We start from the raw sequence: 11162 nt of genomic DNA, 5'->3' as shown, positions 1-11162 counted from the left end.
AAAAAAATAAAAACAAAAGCAAAAAAAGCCTTGATGTAAGGTGTTTGAATGAGTTCCAAAAGTAAAAGTGGATTGTAGAATCACCAAGATTGGAAAAGATCTCCAAGATCTTCTACTCCAACTGTCCGCCTACCACCAATGTTTCCACTCTTGTAGGCTTATTTCTAAAAAGTTCTGGTGCACATGCTCTTTGGATATGAGATATTTAGTGGTGTAAGTTTTAAATTCTGTGATTACATCTTCTGATGTTTTTATTAAAATCTACCCACTTGGGCCAAACATTTGGACTCTGGAAGAGCCCAGTAACATGTGCTCTGGTTCTTTCAGTGCATTAATCATAGGTCATCTGCACAGTATAAATGTTCCTGTTCTTGTGGACTGCTGCATCTCTGACTCAAGACTGTTGTATATCCTTCTAGACTTGGAACTAACTTCACCCCATCTGCATCATAGTTCTGCACCTGGACATGTGGAAGGAGAGACAGAAGCCAAATGATAAGAATAACTTGTGGAGGGGATAGTGTAGAGAGGTCAAAGAGTTTGAGGTGAAACTAGGGAAAAGGACTACGTTTTGGATGAAAGGTTGCAAAAAAGGGAAAAAAGGGAAGTTGGGGCAGGCAGAGATAAGTATTAATATCTCAAAGCAGTGGAAAAGTGAATCTTTTTTCTTAAAGGAAAGATTAAGCAGGGGTTAGAGTGGAAAACTGGGAAATGAGCACTAGAACATGGCTGAAGGGAAAGATTTGAAAAAGGAGTTTAATCTGGCCATGAATTATGTGAAGGAAGTGAAGCTTGTGTCTGAGTTTAGAAGCATTTGGTTTGAGGAATCAGACTTAAAGAAGAGCCAGAATGGAGGCAGATGACCTGGAATTTGTCAGATGGTTACGAGACGGCAGAACTAAAATGGATTGTGTCTGTTCAGTGTATTATAGCATGCACTAAGCTTTGAAACAGAATTCTGGAGCTAATGTGAAAAAGTTCACTAGCCTCTGTGTCTTCCCTTGCATTCATGTTTCATATTTGTTTCTTGTTTCTGTATCACCAGATCATGTTGGATACATCTGAACAACCTAAATTCTACCATTTTCTTTGGCAGGTTAGACTTGCAACTTAAATGTCCTTTGAAATTCTGTTATGTTTCATTTGTGTTTTCAGAATAAATGAGAAATAGCATGCCATGTGCTCATAGGCTGTATGTGTTATCCCTTCTACTTATGCTAGGGGCTGTTAAGAGAAAAGCTTCTGACTTTTTTTCTGGCATATTTTCAAGAACCCATTATTAATTTAGGTCCCAAATATGATTTAATATAAGAAATGGGGAATTATCTTTTGTAAGATGCCCCAATACTGTCATGATAGAAGTCTTAGGAAAAAAAAAAAGATTATTAAGAAGCAAATGCTACTGTTATTTCAAAGCCCAAAGAAATTATGTTATGGTCGTTAGCTTTTCTTGTTATTACTATTAAGGATTTTTTTTTAAATCTAAATTTGATGTTGTGTAAAAGCAGAACCAAAAACAGCCTTAACGTTTCTATGAATATTGTTGTGAAAAGAAAGAAAAAAGACTATTTGCTTACCAGAATAATCATTTTGAAGAGAAAAGACATCATCTGTAGTAATTATTTGTTTGGTTTATATTTAGATTGTACCTGGATTTCTTAAGTTTTTCATGGAATTATTTTCAAACAGAACATGATCTGTTGATTTGAAGACTCAGATGAGCTCATAACATAAATCCTATATGATTTAATTGGCTAGTCTAAACATGATCACGGACTGTTTGCATATCTCCTTTTTGTTGTAACTACTTAAGACTATTTAATTTCTTGATTTTGCGTGCAGTTAGCAAGAATATTAATTTATCTAAAACAGTTAATTTTCTGATGCTGATGATGAGAAAAAATATTAATTTTCTGGAAGAGTAATGAGCTTCTTATGAACATTATCTGGACTCTTTAATAAAGTGATTTCAGTTTTTCCATAGCACTGCTCATTGTGTTACTCTCACATACACTGGTAAATTACTGGTACTTCCATATTTCCTCATTTTGTTAATGTGGAATTACTGTTATTTTTTAGAAGAAAAAAATTATTGACTTGATTAATGCCAAATTAAAAAATGACAGGGAAGCAAAGGCGAGACTATAGAATTTACCTGACTTCTTCTTTGTTATGCTTCCTTCTCTATTATGTTGCATTTGCTTTTCTGACAGTGTGGAAATAAATAGGCTTTTTTCCATTCTGTTTTCTTTTTCACCCTGACCACCAATATTGTCATCACAACCAAAGAAGCAAAATGATAGGTATGGCATAGAAAGCCTCTGGCAGCGTGCTTTGTTTTGTTGCATGTGAGGTGCTTGTGTCCTGCTGCTTGTGCTCCTGTCTGAACCAGATACGTGTTTGTGACTAACCAGTGCCGTCCTTTGAAAAAAGACAGTTATTTTGAACTCACAAAGGGAACACGCTATGTCATGTAGAAATAAGATATGGAGATTAACAGTATGGTTAAGCATGTATAAATGATGGTTTTTTTTGAAAAAAAACAAAGTGCAAGAAGAAAGTTTGTGTGGACACCTTTTCAGTTACAGGACTCTTGTGCCGTGTGCTTTCAGAAGTCAGGTGCTTATTTAAAACTCAGTAGCAGTTTTACTGTTTAACTGTGGCTAAGTCTAATTCTGTTTTTTGGTTTTGCTGTTGTTTCTGTATGCTTAATAATTGCAAGGTACAAATTAAGGGATTTGAATTACCGTCATCCTTTTTGTTCTGTTTCTCAAGTCAGCTTAGAGTTCAAAATGCATTCTTTTCTGTTTATCATATATGGACATATCCTATACATCATTTTGTGTATCATAATTTGTTTGAAGGCATGTGAGTGGAATGAAGAATTAGCGATTTATAATTTTCTTCCATTTTATACAAGCACTTCACTCTTTGAAGGTGTTTCCTTTACTGTTATTGTAGATCTCCTGCTAGTAAATGTTTCTAAGCAACCATTACGGTCCATTGAATAAAAGCTGAACATATTAAAAAGTCCCTGAATATTTATATGCTATTCTGTAATGGCAGTATTGGCTAAATAATGTATGTATTTAAGAACTTCTTAAATGTAAAAGAATCAGTCAAGGATTGGGTAAATAAGATATTTTGAATTTTTCATGAACTTTTAAACTAAAACAAGGTGAAATGTATTGTAATGTTGAGTGCTCAAATCGATCAATGACTGGAGATTCATTTAGAGCTCAACTTTCTATGTTTATTTCCAGCTAGCACCTTTGGGTACAAGCTAACCGCATTGTCTGTATTATGTAATTGTCCAGAATTAACAGGCAGCATCTAAACAATCAACATCAGTGTTTTTTGAATATGAGCTTGAATATTGGCTTGTTGCCTGTGAAATGGTATTGTCAGTACAGAACTACAAATGTGGGATAAAAGAAGCAGAGCTGCTGGTTTTGTAATTTATAGTGGAAAGCATGGAATGACATTATTCTTTCTGTGGTTAATTTAAGAGATATTCCCATCTGGCAGCTCTGATGTAGAAATTTGGAGTCCCAGTGGGGTAAATGTTGAGGGTAGCATCATTCTCACATCTCAGAGTCTTGGTGTTTCTGAGATGCAGTCTTGCTGGCTAAAGAGCTTGAGTTATACTCTGTTGGTAGTGTCTAGTAGGAATATACTTCACAGTAAACCAGAATTCCATTTCAAGAAGACGAATGGTATCTTGAGCGAAAGCGTGATATTATCTGTACTATATAGTTTGAATCTCAAAACTGGATATGATGGTAAGTGGAAGCGGGGACGGGTACCCTGGGAGGATGGTGCTAGGGAGATTGCTAGGCTCTGTAGGTCAGGACGGCCAAGGAAGGCCAAGGCCCGATGAACTGAACTTTGACAAAGGCTGCAGAGAAGAACAAAAGGGCTTCTACAGGCACATGAACCAGAAAAGGAAATTCCAAGGTGTGCCTCCCACAGAGGGTTATACAGTCATCCTTCTAACAGTGGACAAGGAGAAGGCTGAAGTACTCCTGCCTGACCAACACTGTTACTGTTTATGATGGCGTAACTGCATCAATGGATAAGGGAAGAGTCTCTGATGTCCAAATGAACTTCAGTAAGGCCTTTGACATAGTCCCGCACAACATCCTACCCTTCAAATTGGAAAGATATAAATTTGGTGAGTGGACTGTTTGATGGATGAAGAACTGGTTACAAGACTGTACGCAGAGAATGGTGGTCAATGTCTCAATGTCCAGATGGAGATAAGTGACAACAGGTGTCCGTCAGGGGTTAGTACTTGGACTGATGCCCTTTAATATTGTAATCAGTCACATCAGCAGAGGGATTGAGTGCACCCGCAGCGGGTTTGCAGATGACACCGAGAAAAGGCTTTTTTTATGTTAAGGGTGTTGAAGCACTGAAAGTGGGTGCCCCATCAATGGAGACATTCAGGATCAGGCTGGAGGGGCTTTGAGCACTTGGTCAAGCTGTATATGTCCGTGCTCATTGCAGGGGAGTTGGACCAGGTGACCTTCTGACTCAGTCATTAGAAATGTAGCTTCAGCCATGGCAGTCTCATACATCAGCATCAGTTTCCTTAACAAAAATGCCGGAAGCAGGTCATGAAGAAGGTATTTCCCTGCAGAAATCATCCAGTATATCAAGTGTGAAGCACATCTTACTTTCAGGCACTCTAACTGACTAGGTTACTTACCTGCCTAAATTTTGACCCTACTTTTGTGGCTGCTGCTGAAATGTTGATCTTTATGTATGTGAGCTTTCAAAGTGATATATATTTTTTTTACTTATATTTTCTTTTATGACATTTAGGCTCATTTGGAAACAAAGACTGAGATCTCTTAAAAGGAGGCATAAATGGGAAAATGAGATCATTAATTGTTGAAGCTGGTACTGTAACAAATTGACTAGAAATGTGGATTCAGAGAAATTGATGTACTTTATCCTTCCAAACTAAATGAATTCTCCATCTGCTTCAGCTTCTCGACTATAATGAGGACGTTGGGCTGACTCTGCTATTGGTTTCTCTGTCTCCCTGAACTATTTAGGAAAGTTTAAACATTTCTTGCATGATTAAATACACTTTCAATAAATCAATCTCATAATAATTGTTGTTCAGGAGAGTTCATTATTCAGTTTAGTCTTTTAAATTACTGTTCTTCTTTAAAGGATTCTTCTGATGTAATGGCTTCTGCTAAATCCATTTGCCATACTCTGGCTTGTAATTACTTTAGATTTGAAGAACAAAATGAATGACTTTATTATTAATCAGTAGCAAATTTGTCTTACTGTTTTTAACCTTAGAGTGGCCTTCGCTCATGAAATAGTTTTAATTGTCTAGATAGCAAAACAGTTCATATCTCTCTTTCAGCAGAGATTCAGTGAAAGCAATTGCATAGTTTTGTGTATTTTCTTCTACCTTCCTTTCCATCCCCCGATGTTTGTCATGGGGACTGTCATCATGTGTGTGTTTGCTGTTGAATGTTGTCAACAGCTGTCTCTGGAAGTCTAGTTTTGCTACCTGGTTTAAGGCTGTAATTTTTTCAGACTGGGCCAGTACTTCTTTTATGTATGCTGTGGGGAGTATACAGTATTTAAATACAGCATTAATTTAATGTTGGCAACTCCACTGGCTGTTGATCTAAATGCATTTTCTCGGTGTTCGTGCACAATGAAAATTTGAATGATTTCTGTCTTCCTATTGTTGTGGGATTTCATAGTTATTGACAGTGCTTTTGGAGCTGCGAGTCTGTGCTGTGATTTTTTTGTAGCAAAATGCCACCTTGGATTAAAGTTATCTAGCTGTTGGGCTGTCCTGTGTGAATCTCTTCTATTTAGCCCCCAATGTTTAGCATCAGTTCTCTATCCGTAGTAGAGTTTTCAAATCATCCTTAATTTCAAGCTGCCAGTCAATGCAAACTAATATAAAAGCATTTACAGCTTTGCTAAACTTGTTAGGATCTGGTAGATGTTGCATTAATATCTCATTTTCAGAAACTGCTTGGATAATGATAGTGGGCTAGTTGCAGAGTTAAAGACGTTCAATAAATCTCTGCTTTTAATATTTGGAGGGATTCGTTCCTGTAACAGCTTTGTGTTGATTTTGTTTCCAGCATCAAATGTAATGTTTAACCAAAGCTAAGAATCTTTCAAATAATGCTGAGGAATTGTAGCAAACCTCCAAAGAGTAATGAATAGTATCTTTGAAATCTTAATTCTCTGGCTCTCTAGGAGGTCATTAAAAGTGTAAGTGTGAAACTGAATGGAATTTGTCAAGATACAAGAGCTTCTTAGAGCACTTCTTCTATACCCTTTATTTATAAACCTGTTTATATTATACCTCCTTGTTGTGGTTTCAAGAATTGTGCTTTTTCATTTCATATCTATCTCTTCATGTATGTGTACGTTTATTTAAAAGTATTTTTAATTGTAATAATGGAAAGTTTTTACTGAGAGCTGTATGGCCACTTTCACTGCTGCATATATGTCACCAGTTTTACATAAAGGTTAGCCCTTTCTTGGGACAAGAATACCCCAGGGTTATAGCACAGGGAGTACAGTTGTAGTAATAAAGATTATGTTGCTGATAAGTTCCCCTCAAGGCCCCATGATGGTAATACCTCTATATTTTGTCTTTAAAGAAAACTGCTGAGAGGCAATAATTTTTTTGTATGTGTCCCATTTTCATTAATGCATGGTAATTGATGGAGTTGCAGTGACTTGTAACAGTAATGAGTTCTAAACATAAGAATGCACTCCTTTCTAATAAGTGAGCACTGCTGGGGTTTAAAAGCGTACTAAATCAGTTGCTTTAGTATGAATTTATTAGTTTTTTTCAGCATTAGCTTTAATAGTAGTTATTTACATAAGCGTACATCCCATTAACCGCCATCAGGGCTGGAAAACATGCTGAACTGTTCATATTTTCATATAATTATTGAACATAATGGTTTCATTTGCATTTCTAAACAGTGATGTTTCTGTCAGGCTTGGAAATAGTGTCTTTACGCAGTCCCTATTTCACATCCACTTATTTGACATCGTTAAATTTTATGCTAATGTGCTTCCCTAGAATATCATCAGTAGGACAGATGCTTGCGCTTTAATATACAAATCAGAGATGCTTTTCCCTCCCCCCTCCTCTGAACTGCAAAAGAAATAAAAAAAGCATATCTGCACTTTTTAGATATAGTTTGTTTCATTCTAAATAATCCGTAAGAAATGAAACTTAGCTCTTTCCCCTGCTAGTCACTTCTGAGTGTTGTAGTGGATACCCTGTTTATGAAAGGTAGGGACCGATCTTCTCCATGGAGGAGCAAGAGTCTTGTAAAATTCATAGTAGTGGTTGTGGGAAACTAAAACATTGTAACCTTGAGATTGCCTGGTGGAGCCTTGTACAGCAAGTTGCTGAACTAGGCGGTAGTCCATGGACTGGCCTTCCTGGAAGTAGACCATCACAGTACGGGAGGGTTGGGAAGGGAAAAGTTTCAACTTCGCAGCTGTTTTACTTTTCTAAAAAGATGTCTTGCTGAGTCTGGTGACTCGATGCTTGTCTGCAGAAATGTACTTGAAATTCTACATTGTTAAGTTGTTAGTTTTACATTTAAAATAGCTTTTCTTGGTTTTTATAATTCCGCAGATGGATAGAGGTATATGAGCCACTCCATAAATGGTAATTGCATGATCAGTTTTGTATTGTACTCCTTATATGTATGTGTTTCAGAAAAGATTTGATACTTTGCATGGAGTTAACAGTGGAAGCAGAACATCAGTAACCTAAGAGAGAGTGCTGATAATTGCAGTTTTGTATGAGGAAATAACTGAGTAAAAGAACCAAAGTGCTACCATCAGCAAAACCACACTGCTTTTCTTTCATTTAAAAAATGAAATGAATACTTCGCAGCGTGTTCTGTTTGAGTTTTATCTTAAGATTACTTTCTTACTGTTTTAAGTAATGTACCAAAGTTAGGGCAGATGAGTGCAGTATGCAGTCTATGGATGTCACAGAAAAGATTAAATATGAAGATGTGTATGATGTTGCATAAGAACCAATCATGACCTGATTAAACAAGAATAGAAACCCAGTGAATTTCAAGCTCAGTGCCATGCTTTTCGTGACTTACAGTATGTGACACTGGGTGACTCTTTTCTCTCCTATATATGTGTTTAAAAATTTGGGGTGCTGCTTGCTGGCCTTTCTATGATGTGAAAGGTTAAATGTATGCATGTTCATTTATGGTGTTTTATGGATACTCCTGGATTTGAACAGTACAGATGTGGTAAATCTCTGGAAATCTTAAATTAAAGTGTTTGAGCCAAGCATAAGACTTAGATTCGTTACTTTCATTGTGTATTATATATAAAAAAAAAACAAAAAAGAAGAAACAAAAATGCCTCTCTTCTGTGACATCCCCATGAAGAAGGCTTGAAGGAGGCACTCACAAGCAAAAGGGGTTTGGGCTGAAATGAAAAGGCATATTTTATGCATAAAGGACCACGTGAGCGCACTGGAGATATACTCTGATGGGTTCTGGGCTTATGGTGTCTTTAATTATAGATGATTAACAATTTGCTAGTTGCTTTGCAGACAAGCATAGAGACAAAAATCCCTACTGGGAAATGCTTGCAGTCTAAGACCTCATTCTGGGGGTGTGTGAATCTCAACATTACAGCTCTATTTCAAATAAAGAGAAGTAGCAATATTAAAATGTCAACAACAACAAAAAATCCATTTATATTATTTTGGAGAGAACCACTGTATGTTTGAAGTATATCTCTATTACAATTTTGAGCTTGAAACAGAGCAAACAACCAGTTTATAGCAAATGATTGGGAGTGCTTCCTGGTAAGCCTTTTAATCAGGATTGAAATACTATATACCGAAGCAAAGTAACAGCTGGTGAAGTGTGCTAACTTCATCTGCAGAGTATAGAGGAATTTAAAGAGAGCACCTTTGTCACACAGAGTAGACTGTTGTACAGCACGGATTCTGAAGTGACCTCTTGTGAACTTCTCATTTGAATCCTGAAAAGAAGAATCTAGTTAATTGTCAGATATCCATATTTTAATATGTGACCATAAAAGGGTAAAGTATGATGGTTTTTAACATCAGAAGATTAACATTTTACCTTTAAATAAAATATGATTAACTGGTACAGAATTAAAAGTAACAGAACTGAAATATTCAAACTATGACATTGTGGTGTCAGATTATGCATCAAATGTGACAGTTTAAGTACCGAAGTGATTTAAAAATGAGCCAGCTGAAGGACATATATCCCAAGCATCGAGAATAAAATGGAATGAAACAATTGTGGCTATTAAAACTTTCTCATACCCTTCTGGCTGAAGGAACCAGGTAATCAAAGTCTAGTGTTTTTCACAGTGACTGCATCTTGGCTGGTGCCAAAGCAGGTGCAGCAAGGGAACTGTCGGCATGCTATGATGGCATCCCACACTATGATTTGAAGCCTGCCAGATGATGATTATGTTTAAATTTAATTGCCAGGCAAGACTATTGCTTCTGTATTCATCTACATCTAGCAAGGTTTAAATATGATTGATCCAGCAATGCATCTTGTCTTTCAGAGTTTTACAGTCAGCCAAGCTTCCTATTATCCCTATACCATCTCTGGTAAATTGGCATATGTTTTGATAAATGAAACCACATACTTACCATTGGAAGTACTTAGTATTACTATTTGAAAATCTGAAAATGCCATTGTGAAGGTTTGTCATTTGACTTCTGCATATTTTAAATCCTTGTTAGTAAAATCATTTTTTTCCTCACTTAGTAGTTCTGCAAAGTCAGCTTGGAATTTGGCAGTGAAGTAACACTTCGCTGTTATCAGAAGTCCACCACATGAATTTTTGAGCACAGTTTGGGCACTTAGTAGATCTTGTAAATGTTTTCAGCAGGTTTGTGCGCTCTAAGCTATGACACTTTTAAACTGCTTATGGTACCTCAAAAAGAGGAATGGAATGGCTCCACAACAGTTAACGGAATGGTAAAAAGGAAAAAAATGGAAAATGTGAGGTCAAAATAATGGGCAAGTCTAAGTGAGCAGGATACTAAAATAAGAGGCTGCTATTTTTATGTGGTTACTTCTGGGAGTAGAACTTTAGTAATTATGTAAAAATGTGAACAAAACATTTAACAGCTTTCATGGTACATGACCTCTTCCAGTTACATTGTTCAGAAGTTTTTGTGAATTTATTCATATTTCATTATCTCCAGGGAGAACTTTTCTCTTGCTGTAAATACTCTTAGCTACATTGAGGAAAGATACTTAGATCCTTTTAATGATGTTGCTCATCTTATCATAGGAGCGCAGAATAAGCCTCAAGTGAACACAGCTCAGAATGTCCAGCTGTCACTTCAGGTAACTAGACATATCCTACAAGGTCTCACTGCTATATTTCAATGCAAGTACTTGTATTTAATGCTCTTGTACTGTAACTCTTTGCTGTACTGACCAATATATCTGCAGAATAATTTTTTCCTATGAATACAAGAAATTAGAAATATTTTTCTAATCATCTGCAGACAGAAGTTAAAGGAGTAAGAAATATAAACTTTCACTTTGATTGTGGAAGTTGTTGTGTGGTGTTATATCTGATGGTGTGGAATGTGTTTTGTTACCTTGGAAAGCTCCCTTGTTTCCCCAGAGAGCCATTTTGGTACATGGCTCTGATCTTGGGATCTGTGTATGGCTCAGGAATCCTTAACTGTTTATAATGAACTGTTTATATTGAACATGTTGGCAAAGTTCAAGTTGTGTAGTACACTCCTTTTTTTCTTTCTGGCAGCAGCCACAGGACAGCCCAAGGAATAGAATACTTTGCTATAGAATTACGTTGTTCTGACAGGACGGTGAACATGCCAGAGATCCTCCTGGCTCACCTGCAGGGACATAGGACCATCAGGACCCTTCTGGCTTTCTCTGCCATCCGGGCATATTTCTTTTTATAAAGTGGTGAAAACCATAGAATCACTAAGGTTGGAAAAGACCTCCAGGATCATGTGGTCTAGCTGTCCCCCTTCCACTAATATTTCCCTAAAAAATTTGTATTGATTCACTTGTTACTTTTCTGCAGGATATCATGTTTGAAGGATCAGTGTTTCAAAAGATCTATTTTTTTTTTTT

The 11162-nt window shown here is 36.6% G+C and overlaps 1 protein-coding gene and 1 long non-coding RNA gene across 8 annotated transcripts in view; one reads left to right on the top strand and one right to left on the bottom strand.

Moving 5' to 3' along the window:
- KIAA1328 (KIAA1328 ortholog) overlaps window positions 1–11162 on the top strand; it is a 177017-nt gene that overhangs the window by 25176 nt on the left and 140679 nt on the right. The gene's annotated exons all lie outside the window — the stretch shown is intronic.
- The window catches only part of LOC116217512, a 14138-nt gene continuing 11693 nt past the window's right edge, over window positions 8718–11162 (bottom strand). Inside the window, exon 3 of the long non-coding RNA XR_004162155.1 lies at window positions 8718–9039. This is a non-coding gene — a long non-coding RNA (uncharacterized LOC116217512). The remainder of the gene's footprint in view (window positions 9040–11162) is intronic.

Source organism: Meleagris gallopavo, chromosome Z, assembly GCF_000146605.3.
Source record: "Meleagris gallopavo isolate NT-WF06-2002-E0010 breed Aviagen turkey brand Nicholas breeding stock chromosome Z, Turkey_5.1, whole genome shotgun sequence".
NCBI classification, from domain to species: Eukaryota; Metazoa; Chordata; class Aves; order Galliformes; family Phasianidae; genus Meleagris; species Meleagris gallopavo.
This window is presented reverse-complemented; position numbering and strand designations above follow the sequence as displayed.